Genomic DNA, 17,962 nt, shown 5'->3' on the forward strand with positions numbered 1-17,962 from the left:
GTGAGGGGCAGGGGGACCAGCCGGGAGCAGGAAGGGTGAAAAATGGGGCTGGGGGATGGAGGGAAGCACAGCTGCTCTGCATATGGAGATGACGATATTTGGGAGATGGGTCTGAGGAGTTTGGGGGAGCAGCTGGTTGTGGGGCCAGCAAGCTCAGCCCAAAGGCACCTGGAAAGGCTCCGTGTCTTCTGATGCGAAGGATGATGATGCGGGTGACATAGGGACATAGAGGAGAGAGGAAAATAGCAGTGGCCGCTGCTAGAGGGAGGCGAAATAGCAGGAGGAGGACAGCAGAGGGTAGCAAATGCCTGAATTCCTCTCCTGGCCTTGCAGGGCTGGTGTGAGCTGCAAGCACAGCTGGGTATGGATTCACAGCGCACATCTGGGCAGATCTTGTTTAAAAATAAAACAGGGAACAAGGCGTTTTGATAAGATGGATATGTTCTTACTGCAAAGGCTTGTTTTGAAAGGCATTTCCTTTAGAAATTTCCTGCTGAGAGATCCCCAGTGACCCCGTCACCACCAGGCAGAATGCAAGGCAGAATGCGACGCTTTGATTATAATCAGAGTGAAAGGTTTTGACCAAATGAAAAGAAACTTCTCTGTGTGGGGATTTCATTTCCCGGGAGTGGAAGCAACTTTGCCTCTTGGTTGCTATTTGAGCAGATTCTTCCTGACTTTTTGAGTCTGAGCTTTGCCCAGCTCTGTTGTGGTGTCACTCCTGCGGATCACAAGGATGGAGATAGATCCCCTGTTCCCTTCCCAGGGTGTCTTGCAAAGGGCACATCTGGTCTCACTGCTTCAGAGGGGAAGCAGGTTTCCTTTGTGGTTACAGACACAGCCAGTCAAGTACAAATCAAAAGCACAGCGGTACTTTGCACTCACATTGGAAGACCTAAAGCCATGCCCTGTGCCTCCCGGTCACAATCCTGCCACTGCAGACCAGCACAGCTGGTCCTGCTGAGACTTCACCTCTGGCATGTCAAGGTCTCCTGCCCATGCTGTGGATTCCCCGTTCAACGCAGAGGACTGGGCAGGGGATGGTTGTAAATGCTTTAAGTGCCATTAGCATCCCAGGGCTAATTATTGGGCAATCTGTCTCCCCCCTTGTCTGAAGATGCAATGCCTCATTCTCCATGTCAGACTCGATGCTTTGCTTTGCCCTCAAAGCAGCCAGGACATGGCCGCAGCTACTGGCTTGTGTCATCACATCAAATAGGATCATTCATCTTCGTGAGAGAGCTGGCTGAGCGGGGCCATGTGTGCCAGGCCATCCCCAGGCTCTGGCAGGGGTGGGAATGATGATTTTTTTGGTGGCGAACAAGGGTGCAGAGCCCTGAGTGCTTGGGAGAGAACAGCTGCAGCATCTGGTCCTGGTCTGGTCGCACCTGGGGTATCCCAGGGCAGAGTTAAGACTGTTCCCTGCTCTCCACAGAAAATCCATTAAATCCTCCTGACTTATTTTTATGACGACTGTAGATGACTCTGCCAAGTATGAAGGAGTGGAGCTTTCTAATTGAGGCATATTTAGTTTGGTGAAATCAGTTTTCAGGCCCACGTCATCTGTCAAAAGAGGCTCTTGCAGATATACAAGAGCAATATCTCATGTTCATAGGTGGGACTTAATGAGATCCCCATTGCTTATTGCGATGTTGCATCTTTAACACAGAAAGTGGGTTACAGATGGCAGAGGAGCATTTGGGAGGAAACCTCGCACACACTCGCATGACTACAAGGCTCTGCTTAAATTTTGGGCCATGGCCATGGGGTCTGGAGTGTCATGCACATGGAGCAGGAGAGAAGTCACAAAGCAGAGAGCAACTAGGAGGTGGATTTTTTGGCTTATAAGGCCCATATTCCCCTCTTAGGCTCAAAACTTGTCACCCTGCCCTCCTTGCACAGGGACCCATGAGTCAAACATGCTCCCCTGGCCATGGGATACAATGATTTCTGCCTGACTTGAAAAGTGGAAGCTTCAAAACGTTACTTGATGCAGGAAAATAACAATGTGCAGGTGATTTTCAGAGTGGATTTTTCTGGCTCTTAGCTGATTTACACACCATATTTTACATCCCTGTGTTCTCAATAGCAGGACCAAGTGCTAACAGTTAGAGGGAGACAGTGATGGGATGGGGACCAGGTACTCAAGAATATTTTCTCTGCAGTTTTTGTCCTGAATTCAACCTAATATTGCAGAGCTTTCAGTTCTGTTTTAAAGAAGGATACATATCTTTTTCCCCTTGAACAAAGGAAGAGATTTTCCCTTTGGTTTTGTGTTTCTGAGTCATTCCACATCATAGCAAATTGCTGGCAAAGTTGCAGTTATGGCTAAATGGTCACTTCTAATTTAAGTCTCTTTTCTGGCAGCTTTATGTATTTTTAAAGAAAACAATTTATCTTCTGGGATGAAAACTTCTCTTCACCTGGTCTCACTCTGATGTCAAAATTTCTGGAACATGGGGAGAAAATCTGTCTGAATGTCTGAACATAGCTGGTAGCACCTTTTCCTTTCCAGCTGATTGTCCACGTGCTAATGGCCGAAAAAGCTATAGTTCCTCCAATTTGAATTGCAATTAGGGGTAATTTAACCTCTCTCTGAAAGCTACAGCAAACAAAAATATAGTCATTGGCAAGCAGGGTGGGATGTTGGATCTGTGACCTGGGTTATTTGCTCAGAGCTGGGAAGTGTGGGTTTCCATCTCTGCTCTGCTTGAGATGATCTGGATGAGTCCAGTCAAGTCACCTCTTTTGCATCTTGGTTCCTCCCTCTATAAGATGGGGATAAGGATCCCATCTTCTGCCAAAGTCGTGTACCAAACACTGGTCTCGATGCCGTGTAGCAATCCCTAGGGAGCGCGGAGAGAGGAAGTTTCAGCATCAGGAGACCAGGTGGGTGCAGATGTCTCTGGGACTGATGCAACCAGTTCTCACAACAGAAAGCGTCCTCCCACGTTACCACCCACCAGGCAGCACCCAAAACCCTGTGTCTACCTACAGCAGGGAGGTGATGCTGCCGTCCCAGCTGCAGGAGAGCACCTGGAAGGTGCAGAGACCATGGTGCAACCCAGCGACATCGAGGTGCAGGTGGGCAGGAGTCACACCGAAGTGACATCAGGCTTTTATAGCACATGGATGGGCAACAGGGCTTTTCACAGGAGGGAGCTGCCGGGTAGATCTGGGAGTGGTCAGACCTCTGTCCATCTCAGCAGTGTTGCAGTGAAGCTTTCTTCCTTCTGTTGCTTTTTTCTGGAGGAAAGCTGGCAGCAAAAGCAAAGGGCACCTTCTCCTCTGCTGCTCACTGCAGACACATCAGTCAAGAGCTGAGGCTCTCATTTCCCTCTCTCTGGATGGTGAGGCTTTTCCTCTACAAAGATTTTTCACATCTAGCAGTGCCCAGCCTTTGCCAGACCTCATGCTGCCTGCAGCAGGACAGATGATTTAATTCAGGGAAAGCCTTGGGGTTTATTTTCTGGCTCCTGACAGGCATCTTGCCAAGAACATCTGGCTCTCCCTTTCCTTTCCTGCTCTTTTTTTACGCATTCTGCTGAAACACGGTGCAGAGGCTGGTGCAAACGCTGAGGGAGCTGGGGCTCTTGAGTTTGGAGAAGAGGAGACTGAGGGGTGACCTCATTCATGGGGATCAATATGGAAAAGGGGAGTGTCAGGAGGATGGAGCCAGGCTCTTCGCCGTGACAACCAGTGATAGGACAAGGGGCAATGCGTGCAAACTGGAACACGGGAGGTTCCGCTTGAATATGAGAAGAAACTTCTTGATGGTGAGGGTGCCAGAGCCTGGCCCAGGCTGCCCAGGGAGGCTGTGGAGTCTCCTTCTCTGCAGACATTCCAACCCGCCTGGACACCTTCCTGTGTAACCTCATCTGGGTGTTCCTGCTCCGGCGGGGGGATTGGGCTGGATGAGCTTTCGAGGTCCCTTCCAATCCCCGACATTCTGTGATTCTGTGATTCTGTGAAAGGTGGTGCCAAACTGCTTCCCTTGTCCTCAAACGGTTGGTGTTGGAGGTGGTTGCAGTTGGCGGCCGTGCCATGATCACTGTGTCCCAGGAGCAATGATGCCGGGCAGGCGTCGTGCTGCGAGCCTGGTGGGCGATGCAGAGGCTCTGCATCCAATTTCTCTTCTTGCAGAGGTCGAACAGCCCTGGGGAAACAAATCCCACCCGTCTGGCAGGGCCGTCCCACAGCCTGTTGGCAGGAGGGTGTAAGAAGTTGTAGCTGCTATTGAAGGGAGGCATCATGGGACTGCTGGGGAGTTGGAGTTAATAATTTCCTTACTGACACCTGTGGTTATACGAGAAATTGTAGTGAAATGCAGAGTGGGGGAGACAGGAGAGATCTGTCTCTGCTGGTGCATGATTGCTCCCTGGAGGGAACTCACTCAGATCTTGTTTGGTGTCATTCTGAGCATCTCAAATGATGGAGTTTCTAGCTTTTCCACACTCAGGAGGCTGATTTCACAGGCTGATTTCACTCTCCCTTACTGCTCAGCCTCGAACATCCCACCTCTGTTTTCACACAGCCAACTCAGCCATGCTGCCTTTGAACTCTCTTCCACCATAAATATTTCCTTTCCTTCCTTGGCACCAAAATCCCTTGATATTTGGAGATTGCAATTATCTCCCTGAAGCTGAGTCATCACAAAACCAGCTGGATCTGCCTCACCGTGAGATTTTCCCTAATCTCAGTTTTAAGCTTTAAGCTCCCTTCACTGTGTCGATAACTAAAATTTTGTTGTCCTGCAGCAGCACTGCTGGTGTCTGTTCATTGCCCCCCCAGGATGGAGGATTTAAATCACCTAACACTCATTCCTCCTCTGTGTAACAGTTGAGTAAGACACCATGACCATAGTAGAAACTACAGTACATTATAACAATGGACTAATTCCAAGGCTGGATGGAAAATAGTCGACCAGTTTGGATGTTCAAAGTGTGTTAATGCTCCAAATTGGGATGAGAAGGCAGAACTTTTTTCAAACTGGGAAGAAAAAAAAAAAAGAAAATTAAATCGGGCCAAAGAGTTTGGTGATTCATGATGTCTCATTTTGTCTTGGACCATTTGCATCTAAATATTTATTTTATTTGACCATTATTAGCCCTTAGTGCCAAAATATATTTTGAACCAGAAAACTATATTTTCCCCTCAAAGCAGCTGAAACCAAATACTTGGGTGATTTTAAAGCTTTGCCAAATGTCTCCTTGAGGTGAGAAATAGATGAAGGAGCCATTCGCTCCTGTGAAAAGCTTCAATTTAGAGGCAGAAACATCACTCACTGGAAGAACAGGAAATAATACATCTCCTTTGGAGCCACTAGTCCAAAATGAATCATGTCCATCCTGGCAGGGGGGACTGGGGACACCAACCGCTGCTGCTGGGCCACTCGAGGAAGATTTCACTGTTGGAAGCAGCACGTCCTTCAGCATCCAAGGAAAAAGAACAGCTACAGGTAACAAGGTAAAGGTGAAAAAGCGAGACGGAAGAGTTGGGGTAGACAGATCCTCTGGGGTTTGCAGATATTCTGGGCAGTTTGTAAGACACTTGTCCGCTAATAAAATCAAAGCCAAACACAATACGGTATTTTGTGGACTTCGAGCGTCTCTTGTTGTCAGTAATTGTTACTGTTCTACCTGTGTGACAACAGGAGTGACTGTGACATGGCAGCGGGTGCCAGGCCATCACCACCCAGCGAGCAGACCTGCTTTTGCTGCATGCTGCAGTCGCACCACGGATTTAAAAGACTTCAACTTTTCCCTCCGAAAAGGAAAAATCCCAGTGGGTGACTGCTGGTACCCTGGATGGGATGGGATGGGATTTATCTGACAACCACAGGCAACCTGGTGTCCCCAAACTCTGGTGTCAGAGCAAATCCAGTTATTGGAGCAGTGTAATTCCCCCTGAAATTTTACCTCCACCCCAACAGCCACTTCAAATACCCAGAGAAGTCTCTTCCAGCACAGAAGTGCCATGGACCTGCTGTAAAGGGATCCTCAGGATGTGGGGACGCTGTGGTTGCCTTCGATGCTGATAACTTTGAGGATCAGGGACATGGTTTCTCCCCGAATCACCTTCATTTTGCTACAAGGAGTGTTAAACGCAAAAAGCTGTGTTCAGCATGATCATCCATGGGGTGCTGTGCACAGAGCAGAGCCAGCCCTCGAGGGCGAGCAGCACAAACATATCCAAGTCCCGCACTGGAGAAGAGCCCAGCACCATCTGTCTGTGACATTTCTTCACTTGGCGTTAACATCCCAGGTGCTTTGAAAGCCCTTCCCTGCCCACGGTGGGGGATTAGCACAGCACAGCACGGCGAGACATCTGAAATCTCACTCATCTTTTTGTTTGTGGAGCTCTCATTTAAACTGCCGCTGCTCGTGAGCACCTGTCAGTGTCATTGCCGGGGGCTAACGGGTGGCAGGTTGGTTGCACGTTGGGTATTTTTAGCTTGTAGACACTCAGAGGATGGCAAAACAGGCAGCTGGGCTGGCTTCCAGTGGGATGGGGATGAAAATTCCCCCAGGGATGTTTTCTCCTTGGAGAAAAATTACCTCCTCAGAGGATTTGTTTGCCACGAAAAAAAAAAAAAGATTTTAAAATAAAAAAGATTAAAAAAAAAAAAGAGAGATTTTAAATAAACTTGAGCTGAAAGTTTGCACTGAATATTGCATCCTCGCACTTCAGTCCCTGATGGTGGAGCAGCAGGATTCCAGGATTCTCTGCTGGGCTCCTGGTCTGATAAGCAGCCAGTCTCCGATGCCAGGAGTCAGTATAGAAAAAAAACCCCTAAGTTCTGCAGTTGTTCAGCCTGAAGAAGAGAAGGCTCTGGGAGACCTTGTTGTGGCCTTTCCGTACTTAAAAGGGGGCGATAAGAAAGACGGGAGTGCTTGGCCGCCCATCCTCATTGTCGTCTGGTGGCGCAGAAGCAGTGCAATCTAGATGGAGGTTTACGATTGCAACATTACTTAGGAGGACTTGATTGCATCAGCGGATTTGCTGCTGAAGAGTTACTTTGATTGTTTGTGTGTGTGGTTTTTCTTGATGGAGAGTGATGAACTGAAATGTTCCTGTCAGATGTACGCTCCCTGGGTGCATGCAGCAGCAGAGAGCTCTGCAACCAAACGTAAAGAAGAGGAGAGGTCCACGATGTGGGTTCAATTTGGTGACCTTGGCAGTGTCCTTGCACTGCGGAGTTTACAGAGGTCGTTCTTTATGTGCATCACAAAAACCCCCTTGTTTCAGAGCATATTCTGCCCTCATTCAATAAGTGCTTCCTTTAGTTTTCTTGTTTCGTGCCAGGAAGCCAAATGCACAGGGCAGGGCAGATTGTAGGTGATGTGAATTAGCCTTGCACCATTGACATCACCTGGGAAACACTGATTTATTGCATCCAAGCTGGTGGCTTTAGAGGATTGCGGGGAGGAAAGCACACAAAAGAATTAAAATTAAAGGTGAGTGCAGCCATTTAAAGGAGAAACTGCTGTTGAACTGTTGCTGCTGAACAACCTCCAGACTTTATTGCCAAGGCAGGTAAATAAAACACAGCTTATGCCAGAAAGAGCCCAATCCCCATCATCCGTCTGTTGTAAAGCAGCTCTGGATCCACAGGAGGGTGTTAACATCTAAATGACTGTTAGATGGAGATTGAAGATTTTGCAACTGCAAGATTTTGGTGAACCTTTGCAGCTTTTTCTCTTGCTAAATCAGGAGGGAATCGTTCCTTACGAGTAGAGTCCCAGCAGCAGGAATGCAGATGAACTGGAGCGGAGTGCGTTCAGTGCTGTGGGTGCCAGTTTTGCTGGGGAGCAGCCTGATGGATGGACCTAAAATCGCTTCCCACCAACAGAAGCTCTTATTTCAAGTCCCTTTTAACCCACTTGGTTTATTAGGGAGTTGTCACTGGTGCATGCTCTCGTGACGACTTCTCCGCCAGCTCCTGATCCTGCCATTCCTCCACAGCTGTGCATGGGAGCAGGCAGAGAGCAGAAAGCAGACAGACACGCGACGATGCTGCAGCCCATGTGCAAAGCACTGGCAGAGCTGGAGGGAGAAGCCGCGGTGTGAAACTGATGTGGGAGAAGCCAGGGAGAGCGTGGAGGTTACGCATGGATGGAGATCAAGAGAGGCAAAGCGGGAGAGGTTGAAGGGAGACTTGTCTGTGCTGGCTGGTTTGGTCAACTTGCTCTTTTTCTGCCTCGGTTCCTGGTGTCACCCTGGGGCAACTCCTGAAGCAGAGTGACCCTGCAGAGCCCGAGGACGAGGATGGTGCTGCCAAACTCTCCTTGTTTGAAGCCTGCCAGGGGAGTTATGGGATTAAATCAGGTGGATTTGCTCACTTGATCCACAGCATCTGCTCCCTCCCTTGGGGTGCCTGATGTGGTTCCCTCTTAGCTCAGGCACAGCCCATTAGGCAACCAGGAGGAGGTGCTCATTACTGCCAATTAGCATAGAACCACAGAATGGTTTGTGTTGAAGGGACCTTCAAAGTTCATCCAGTGCCCCCCCTGCCACGAGCAGGGACATCTGCACCAGCTCAGGTTGCTCAGAGCCCCGTCCAGCCCGGCCTGGGATGTCTCCAGGGATGGTTCAGCCACCACCTCTCTGGCCAACCTGGGCCAGGCTCTCACCACCCTCACTGTAAAAAATTGTGTCCACCTCCAGGCATCTCACCCTGCTTGGGCAGCACTCATGTTTCGGCTGGTAGAGCAACTCTGGGCAGGATGTATGGACTCCATGGGTCACCAGTAGCCCAGTCCTACACATGGCGCCAGGGCTGGGCGGGGAGCAGGTTTCAGGCCGCTTCGTTCAGCAACACAGCCCTTCACCTCTCTCTCGTGCTTGGCTTGTGATTCATGAGCATCTCCCTGCTCTCCTCCTCCCTGCTGCTTTGTTACCGCCACCAAACTATTTCCGTGCATATTTGATTGATGTCAAACACAGGCTCAGGATCTTTCTGTTCCTGCTCCTCACCATTTCCAGCAAGAGAAGAAAGATTGACCTTGTCAGTCTGAGTTATTACCCTGATGCCTGAAGGCCTCTTGACACAGGGAAGGGGATGCTGTTGTCATCTGCGAGTCTCTCCATTGCCATCAGAGATGCTCCTGCATCACCTTCTTCCAGCAAACCCAGGCTATGGCAACTCCCACAGCCACATGGGCAGCTCGAACTTGGCCCTGGGATTGAGCGGGTGGCTGAGCCATGAAGATGTCCCTGCCCATGGCCGGGGGGTTGGACTAGATGAGGTTTGAAGGTCCCTTCCAACCCAAACCATTCTGTGGTTCTACGATCTGGTCCCCCTTATACTCTGGCAGATGTGGCTGGGTCACCTTGCCACAAGCTCTTGGGGACACCAAGTACCTTCCTGATCTCCCCAGCATCGACAGACTGCACAAGCTGTGGCGCAGATAGTGTTAGATAAGACTGAGCCTAACCTCTACGCAAGCCTTGGCTTTGACACCGGGGACAAGAGTGTTGCTATTTTGGAAAACTCTGGTTTTCTATCAGAAGAAATAGCCGAACCCTGGTCCCTCTTGGCCGCTTCTGCGCCCATCCCTTGGTGGCAGCTGAGCAGGATCTGTTTGCTAAAGCAGACAGCGATGGGCTCGTGTCAATTAGCCTGCAAGGCAATAAAATCAGGTAGGAGCCAGGCTAGGCAGGGATTTAGCTGAGATTAGCTGTGTTAACAAAACACTTAATTCAGACCTGCAGCAAATTCCCTCTGGCTGCGATCGCTGGAGGCAGCCAGCATGGAGCAGGAGCATCGGCTGTCTGAGCCTGACCAGGGCTGACTCTGGTTTCTGGACCCAGCCGGCAGTTTTGAGAGGCTTTTGAGCAAAGACAGCTCTCATTTCAGTGCTGCTTCCCGCTGCTAATGTTGTTTTGGGTAAAGGAGAGTTGAGCCCATGGATGAAGCCCTAAGCAGGGCAGACAAACTGTTCCCCATGCAGAGGAACAGGGGACTGGAAAGCCCCAGGGGCGACAGAAAAGAAGGCGATTGACAGGGTTGGTAGGTGATCCAACCTCAGAGCAGCAAATTCTTACTGAATAAGGAAAAGCAGGAGGTTTTCAGAAGCATTCAGTTGATTTTGGAGCGGAGCGCCGGGAACTGGAGCCCTTTTCAGAGGCAAATCCCACAGCTTTGAAATCAGTTCCCAGTGAAGTTCCCAGAATATTGGGAAATAAGCCAAAGCAGCTGTTTGGAGTCGAACACCTGCACATGTGATTCTTTCAGTGTAGGTCGTCTGTAGGAAGGTATTTTTGAGCGATTGTTTAAAACCAGCCCTGCAGGCTCAGCCCACATCCCTTCAGGTCCTGGGCTCTGACACCTCTTCGCATGGACCAGGAGATGGCTCTGGGCCATCATACAAGGGTTCAACACCCCAAACCCTGTCCTGGTGGCAAAGGCAACCCTGTCTGCTTCTCACCACAGCCTCCGTATGGATTTTAAATGCCTTTTTTTTTTTTTTCTCATATCTCTATATATGCCAAGAAATTCCCCCCTCCCAGAAGTGCCTGTCCTGCCACAGTTGTGAGCGCAGTAGAAGATGTGCCCTGTAGACAGAGGTGATGAATGCACAATGCCCTCCCAGACTACATCTGTTCCAGGACTTGTTAAAAATAAATCTTAACTGAAAACCTACAAAACTAAGAAGAGTTTCGAGGTTTTTAAATATTCCTTGGAAAGACTTGTGTGATTTTGTTTCCAGGCCAAAACGTCTTAGGTTTTCAGCAACTGAAAGCTTTGCCAATAAAATAATGCTTGGGGTTTTGATCTTCCAGTGAGAAAGGAAAACAAGAAAGAAATAGGTAATTTATTAAAGAAGAAAACACTAACCAGTCCCCAAATGCTTCTCAAGAAAAAAAAATATTTTTGACTAAGAGCATTTGATGAGCCCTGACTAATTTTTTCCCTTTGTTGTAGGAAAGAGATGATGAACAAAAGAGAGAAACACCATCAGCCTGGCCAGGGCATCAAAGGATATTGTATTCATTTACGTTGTACATGAATATTATCGAACTGTTGGAAAAAATCCCACTCCTTTGGGTAAAATAAGCAGTGCAGCTGCTTTTTAAAGTGCATTTCTTTGGAAAGAGGAAAGGCTATTGACTGAAGTGGGGAGAGCACGCGGAGCAGCAGGTATCAGGGACGGATACAGAGAATATCAGCCAGACTCCCAAGTCCACATTAATAAAAGCTCATACGTTAAATACAGATGACAAGTATTGATTTTCCTTCGCAAGCTGCGTGCTTTGCCCTGGTTAATGAAATGCAGCCCCTTCTTTAGAGAGAGGTCGGCAGTGCGGTGTTGCCACAAAGGTTGAACAGGGTGGGAAAATAAATAATGTTCCACCGAGAGGAAAACGCAGCTGGTCTGCCCAGGTCTGTACCCACTGGAAAATGTCTGTTCGAGGCTGGAAATATGAATTCCGACAAAAGTATTTCGTGTTATGAGCAGTGCTGGCACACACCAGGGTGTGTAGGGCTTCTGGTGGAATTCATCAGGCTCCCCTAAAACCCAGAATGACTTTTTCCTCCTTCAAGCTTGAAATATCTTGTTGTGATATTTCAAAAACCGCACGATGTAGATCTCTCCCAGGATGCTGGATTGGGTGGAAATATGCTTCCAAAGCCTTTTAAAAATATATATATATATTTTATTTATATATATATATATATAGGTAGCTGCTCTCGTTTACTGAGCAATTTCTAACCCTAAAACAAAGTCAGTGCTGGGAGAGGTGGGAGGGAGAAATGCTTGACTTGAGCTTCCGCCCCTGTTCCAAATCCCAGCTCTGGTTTTGACTTGTGCAGATGTGCAGCTCCGGACCGTGATTTGGTGGCCAAGTTCACCAGATCAACGCGGGCAGCAGACGGACCATTTTCTCCTGCAGCAGACCCCAGGAACCCAGCACCTTCTCTGCTTGTTTTAAGCAACCCACAACACTGTTCATGCACAGAGCATGGTGTTGGAAAAAAAGACAGACACTGTCTGTGTCATTTGTATCCCAAAAGCACTGCCTGCACCCCTTTCTGCCATGCCCCGGGTGCCTTCAAGGCCACTGTGCTGCCTGGCAGGGACAGCTGAGATGACAAACGCTGCTGCAGTCACCTGCCATCCCATTAGGATTCTTCTCACGCCATGCAATCACCCTCTCCGAACGCGGTGAGAGCCCAGCCGGGGTTTTCTCTGCAATTCCTCTGCAGCACGAGAACGGTTGCGGTGAGCGGCACTGGCACGCTCGGCTTGCTGCGGCACAGAGCTGCTCGCTGCAGGAAGGTTGCAAAGAACAGTACGTGTTTGATGGAGAAGGCACCTTCCCTGTTTTAACAGCCTGGGCGATTGTGTTGCTCCTGCTTGTGGTTTGCCGGGATGCATCCTGACCTTCATTGCCTTGGGAAGAACCTTGTTCAGTCTCTTCCTTGGTGCATCTTTGCCTTGTTCTAACAGCTCCGGTGGATTTTAGCCCACCTGCTAAACAGGCTCTCCAGTTATCTGTTTCCTCTAAATCCAGTATTTTTCCTCCTTCCCAAATGCATTTTACTTTCTTGAACACTTTGGTCCCTGCACAGCATCCCAGGGGCAGAGTTGAGGGTCTTTGGAGGACAGCACTGCTGTGGTGGGCTGATAACGGCATCTAAACAAGCAACAAACGTCCCCTGAGTGACCTGCCCCTCGTTAGCGCAGTGCTATGGGTGGCTAAACATGCTTAAACTCATCCCAAACCCCCAGAGGGTGACTCAGTCACTTGAGGCTGGATTTCCAAGCCGGGCATCCTGACACCCAGATGCTTCCCACTCCCATACTGTGCTGCTGCAGAGAAGTTACTGCTGCTCGTTTATCACACCATCAAGGCAAGAGGCATTAATTACCCTCCGGCGAAGGGGAGAAAGGCACAAAGCACACGGGGAAGGAGCCTGCGTGACTGTCCTGCTCGCCGCTTGCTTAGCACCGGGCTGTGATGCTCCTCGGGAAGAGAAACCCTGGTTGGGGCCACGTGAAGTTTCCGGCTCAGTTTTCATGTGCCGGAGGCAGGGAGCTGGATGAGCCGGAGGGATGGGTATTAGCGAGTCACTGTGAAGCACAGGGACAGACATCAGGAGCGAGAGCGTGGTGTCAAACCCAGCGTCAGAGCACCCAAGCAGCCCCTGAGCTGGGTCAGTGCTTTCCCCAGCTCCAGTTTGCTCCTTCCAGGCAGGAATAACCCATTTCCTACCCTCTTGCCACACATGTGGGGTGTCCCCAGGGTGGACCCGCTGCCTGTGGTCCTGCCCAGGGAGCTGGTGGCCTGGGACAAGGGCAAGACAGGAGGACAGATGTTTTAGCGGGGCCTGTTATGACAGGACAAGGGGTGATGGTTTGAAACTAAGGAGGGAGATTCAGGCCAGACATGAGGAAGGAATTGTTGGCCCTGAGATTGATGAGAGCCTGGCCCAGGTTGGCCAGAGAGGTGGTGGCTGAACCATCCCTGGAGACATCCCAGGCCAGGCTGGACGGGGCTCTGAGCAACCTGAGCTGGTGCAGATGTCCCTGCTCATGGCAGGGGGGGCACTGGATGAGTCTATTCTATAATTCTATGAATACCCCAGCAGCGGCTCAGCAATGCTGGTGGCAAGCGCTTGAGATCCAGAGGTCCAGCTCCTCTCGTGGTCCCTGGCTGCTTCATTCGCCGCCTCCCCCTTTTTGCATTGACACAAGTCACAAAGAACTGGTCCTCGCCTGCCCTTTCCAGCACATGGTGTTGGTGATGTGGCTGTCCCAGCTCAGACGACACAAAGACTTCAGGGTTTGTCTGCTGAGTGTGGCTGAGCTCCGATCACAAGTTGTCAGGGCTAATGGCTCGGTCCCAAAGGATTGTGTCTGGCTGCCAGAGACTATTAGCATCTCCCTGCTTCCAGAAGAGCTTTGGCTTTGCCTGGGATGAAACCAGCCTTCAGCAGAGCAGATGATCCAGCCACGTTGCATCTAGGAGGGTCTCCTGTCCTGTGCATGCAGCTCCAGGGATGCTGGGTGAGGTCTTGGAGGTTGGATGAGGTCCTTCTTGCAGGAGCATGACTTCATTGGGGTGGTTGGAGTGCCCCAAAGAGCTGGTGGTTCCAGAGGAGCCTGTGGGTGTGTGAAACATGGGATAAAATGGGGAGTCCTGGGCTAAGCACTTGCAGCATTCCTGGTTGCAGAGTTGTGGGTGCAGCAGGAGCCAGGGACCTGGAGGAACACAAGCAAGGAAACCTCAGCCTGAGGAGCACATGTATATGAAATATGCTGCAAACGCAGTGGTAGGATCTCAGCGCAAGTCAGGAAAAAGCAGTGTGACTGTACCTGCTGATTAGATAGGAAAAAACAAGATCAGATATTCAGGGAGAGCTTTGCATTATAGGCTAGAATGATTCTATCCTTATTGAAGTTTGACCAGTGCTGCACCACTAACCAAAAGCTGTGGTAATAGAAATGCTTGTGATTCTGATGAAAATTATTTGGATGGCTAATGGGAGCTATATTTTAATGCAATTATATGGTTAAGATGTGCTTAGAGACCACAGATTTGCTAAACAGATAAAACAGCCCTTTTTTTTTTTTTTTGCACAGTGGGGAATGGCTCATTCCACAGGAGTCTTTCTGGCTGCTGCCTTTGTACCAGCTGGTGCTAAGGGAAACTCATCTGATTACTAGCGATAAAAAACCAGCAAGCTGAAACCAGGCAAACTCACACACAGTGATAGAGAGATGAGCTGGGCCACCACAGCTTGTCACCAGCACACCCTGCTAGAACGGGGTCTGGACATCACCCAGCCAAGTCAAGAGCAGCCCACGACCATGATTTTGGGGCAGCATCCAACACATGCTGATGTGTCCTGTGCAGGTAAAGCCTTGAATTACCTGCTACATCCCCTCCCTGCTGCACGGATGCTGCTGGGACTCCTGGTCCCTTACCGTGACAGTCGGGAGATGCCACCATGTGCGTTTTCCCACTCACCCTCGGCATCTCCAGGGATGGCTGGGATCACCAGGCAGGCTCCAACACTTCTGTGTTTCTGATCCATCTCCTCAGGACAGTTGAGACCCAACTCTTGCATTATAAACCAGATCCAAGTGCATCTCACCACCTCCCAGAGCAGCATCAGGTGCTCCCAGCATGATTGAGTCCACCTGGATGCTTGTCCCCAGCTCCTTAACAAAACTCTCATTAGGTGCTGCATTTCACCGGCAGGGAGATGTTTAACCCCTTCCCTCCTTGGTGTTAGCCCTTGCGCACAAAAGCACCCTGAGGATGAGCCAAACCCACATATTTTAGTTCAGATCAGCCTATAAATGCTTCATCCATCTCTTTTGAGCTCTGGGGGAAAGTTTTTTTGCTTAAATGCTAAATTCTGGTTGGTTTGGGTTTTGTTTGCTTCTTGTGTTGTTGTTGTTTTGTGTGGTGGGGTTCTTTTTCTTTTTCCTGAAGGTGTGATTCCTGCCCCTACAATTTCTCACCTGTAATTCCCATGCTTCTCTATTTCTTTTTCCAAAAGCAATACCCCAGTATGCTCTGTGATAGCAAGGAACAAATCCTCGCCCAGTCCCCAGAGATTTTCTCCGATGAAAGCTGCATTTCAGGCACGTTACACTGAAATTGCGCGGAGAGATTTGAAGGCCCTGACACAACCCGAAGCATCTCAAATCCCAGCCTGGCAAAACAAGACGCGAGTCAAGCACCACTAGAGAGGAGCAAGCACAGAGCCAGTGCCACAGAAATCGAGGAAAATCTATGCAAAATGGGTAGCAATTAAACGAGAATTATCCGGGTTGCGAGAGGAGAAAATTTCTTCTTTCGAACACCCTTGATTATAGAGCTGGAACAGCTCAGAGCTCCCATGGCTTATCACCCGTGTGAACAGATGAAGAGGCTGTTAATCAAGACTGTCAGGAGCTTTCCCAAAGCCAAACATCCTCGCTGGAGCAAGGGCTTGGCAGGGACCTTCGCTTTGCCGCAGCTTTGTCTGCTCAGCTATGAATCAAAACCACGCTGTCTGGAGAAGGTTTGTTGGCTTGTCCAGAAAAGAGCTGGGGATTTCACACTAGTGGCCAGGAAGATGGAGTGGGATGGAGATGGATCCTCCGCAGCCCGTCCCCATCCTGCGTTGCCCTTCTCCTTCCGTGTCCTTGACATCCCGAAAAGCCAACGGTGTCTGCTGTCGGCACCGCGGTGCAGCAGGTGAGCAGGGTATTTTGTCAGACTGCCTCACCAAAAGCCAAGCCTTGACGTGGGTTGACAACCTGCCAAGGTGGGCTGGTGGCCAGGGAATGGCTGGGGGTGGGCAGACGTGTGGTTCGTCTCCTTGTCCATCCTCACCCCCCCGGCACCGCAAACAGATGGACCGTCACCTCTGACGTCTGCACAGCCCCGGGGAATAGAAGGTTTTGAGCCAGGACCTGTATTCAGCCAAGGTCAGGTCTGGTCCTGTAACCCCCTAAAAGGATGGACCCTGGCTCTGGGGAGACATGAGGAAGGAATTGTTGCCCTGAGGGTGGTGAGAGCCTGGCCCAGGTTGGCCAGAGAGGTGGTGGCTGAACCATCCCTGGAGACATCCCAGGCCAGGCTGGACGGGGCTCTGAGCAACCTGAGCTGGTGCAGATGTCCCTGCTCAGGGCAGGGGGGGCACTGGGGGAGCTGGGAAGGTCCTTCAACACAAACCATCCTGTGATTCTATGAAAGGGCTGGGACACCTCTCATCAGCTCCCCTAAACTGCTCTGGGGGTTTGCAGCAAGGAGAGAGGGTGGAAAACTGCTTTGCTTTGCAGCTGAAGCAAGGAGCATGTGCGGGCGCACACAAAAACCAGCCTGTCCTGCTCTTGGAGAGGTGACCACCAGCTGTCGCTTCTCACCGTGCTCAGATAAACCCCAAAATAGCTGTTGTGCAGCGCCCAGCAGCTGAGCTGCAGCTGCCTTCTGTGCCAATTACACACGCTAACGCCACAGCGCTAATTGCATTAATAGGAGACTAATCGCACACCTAACGGATATAAGCGGGAGCTAATTACCCAACAGAGACACCGTGCTCTGCACAGAGCTGTCTGTCTCGGCAAAGCGTGGTCATTCCCAGAGCATCCCGCTGGCAATTTTGGGGTCCCTGGGGACACATCTGCTCCTAACCCTCAGCAGGAATAGCTCCCTCATGCCCCACCAGAGTCTTCCTGGGGATGTCGCATTGCTAGGAGATGGATTTAGCTGTTCACACACTCCCGCGAGCAACTATAAGCACAGGGTCTCTGACCATGTATCCAGAGCACCCACGATGAAGCATGCTGCCAGTGTCCATTGGTGTCCTAGAACTGTAGAATCACAGAATAGTTTGGGTTGGAAAGGACCTTCAAAGCTCATCCAGCCCAATCTGATGGCAGGTCTCCGACCCAGACAATGGGGGCTGGAGGATGCTCTGCAGCAGAGGCGAGCAGGCAAAGCCCAGCATCTCCTTATGCGATACGGTGCAAATCCGTGCCTCAGTTTCCCCTACTAGCAGGAGGCTCGGACTGGAGTAGCCTAAAAGCAAGTGACTCTTGGTTGTGGGACCAACCCATCACTCCTTGCAGCTAACCATCTCCAGCACGTTGTGTGATGCACACGCCTCTGCTGCCTTTGGCACGGCCACGCTTGCATCTCAGATCTTTAGATTTCCTCCAAACTGGAAAAATACAGCCCATTGAAAATTTCATGAGGGTGGCAGAGAGCTGCCTGTCCCTTGCCGCCACGTGCTTTTGAAAGGCATTTAACTGTGACTGCAGCGACAAATGTCAGCGGGAGGCTCGCGCTGGGGAGAGAGCAGCGAGGGAGAGGGCAGCCGAATTAAAGGATGAAATATTTATTTGGGGGTTTGGCAGCGCTGGAAGGATGACACATCACAAGCAAGAGGCACCTTGGGGCAGACGGTGCTGAAAGCCACAAATTAGCCCATCGGGCTATAAACCGCCACAAGATT

The sequence above is a fragment of the Caloenas nicobarica genome, chromosome 24 (assembly GCF_036013445.1).
Source record: "Caloenas nicobarica isolate bCalNic1 chromosome 24, bCalNic1.hap1, whole genome shotgun sequence".
Classification (NCBI taxonomy): Eukaryota; Metazoa; Chordata; class Aves; order Columbiformes; family Columbidae; genus Caloenas; species Caloenas nicobarica.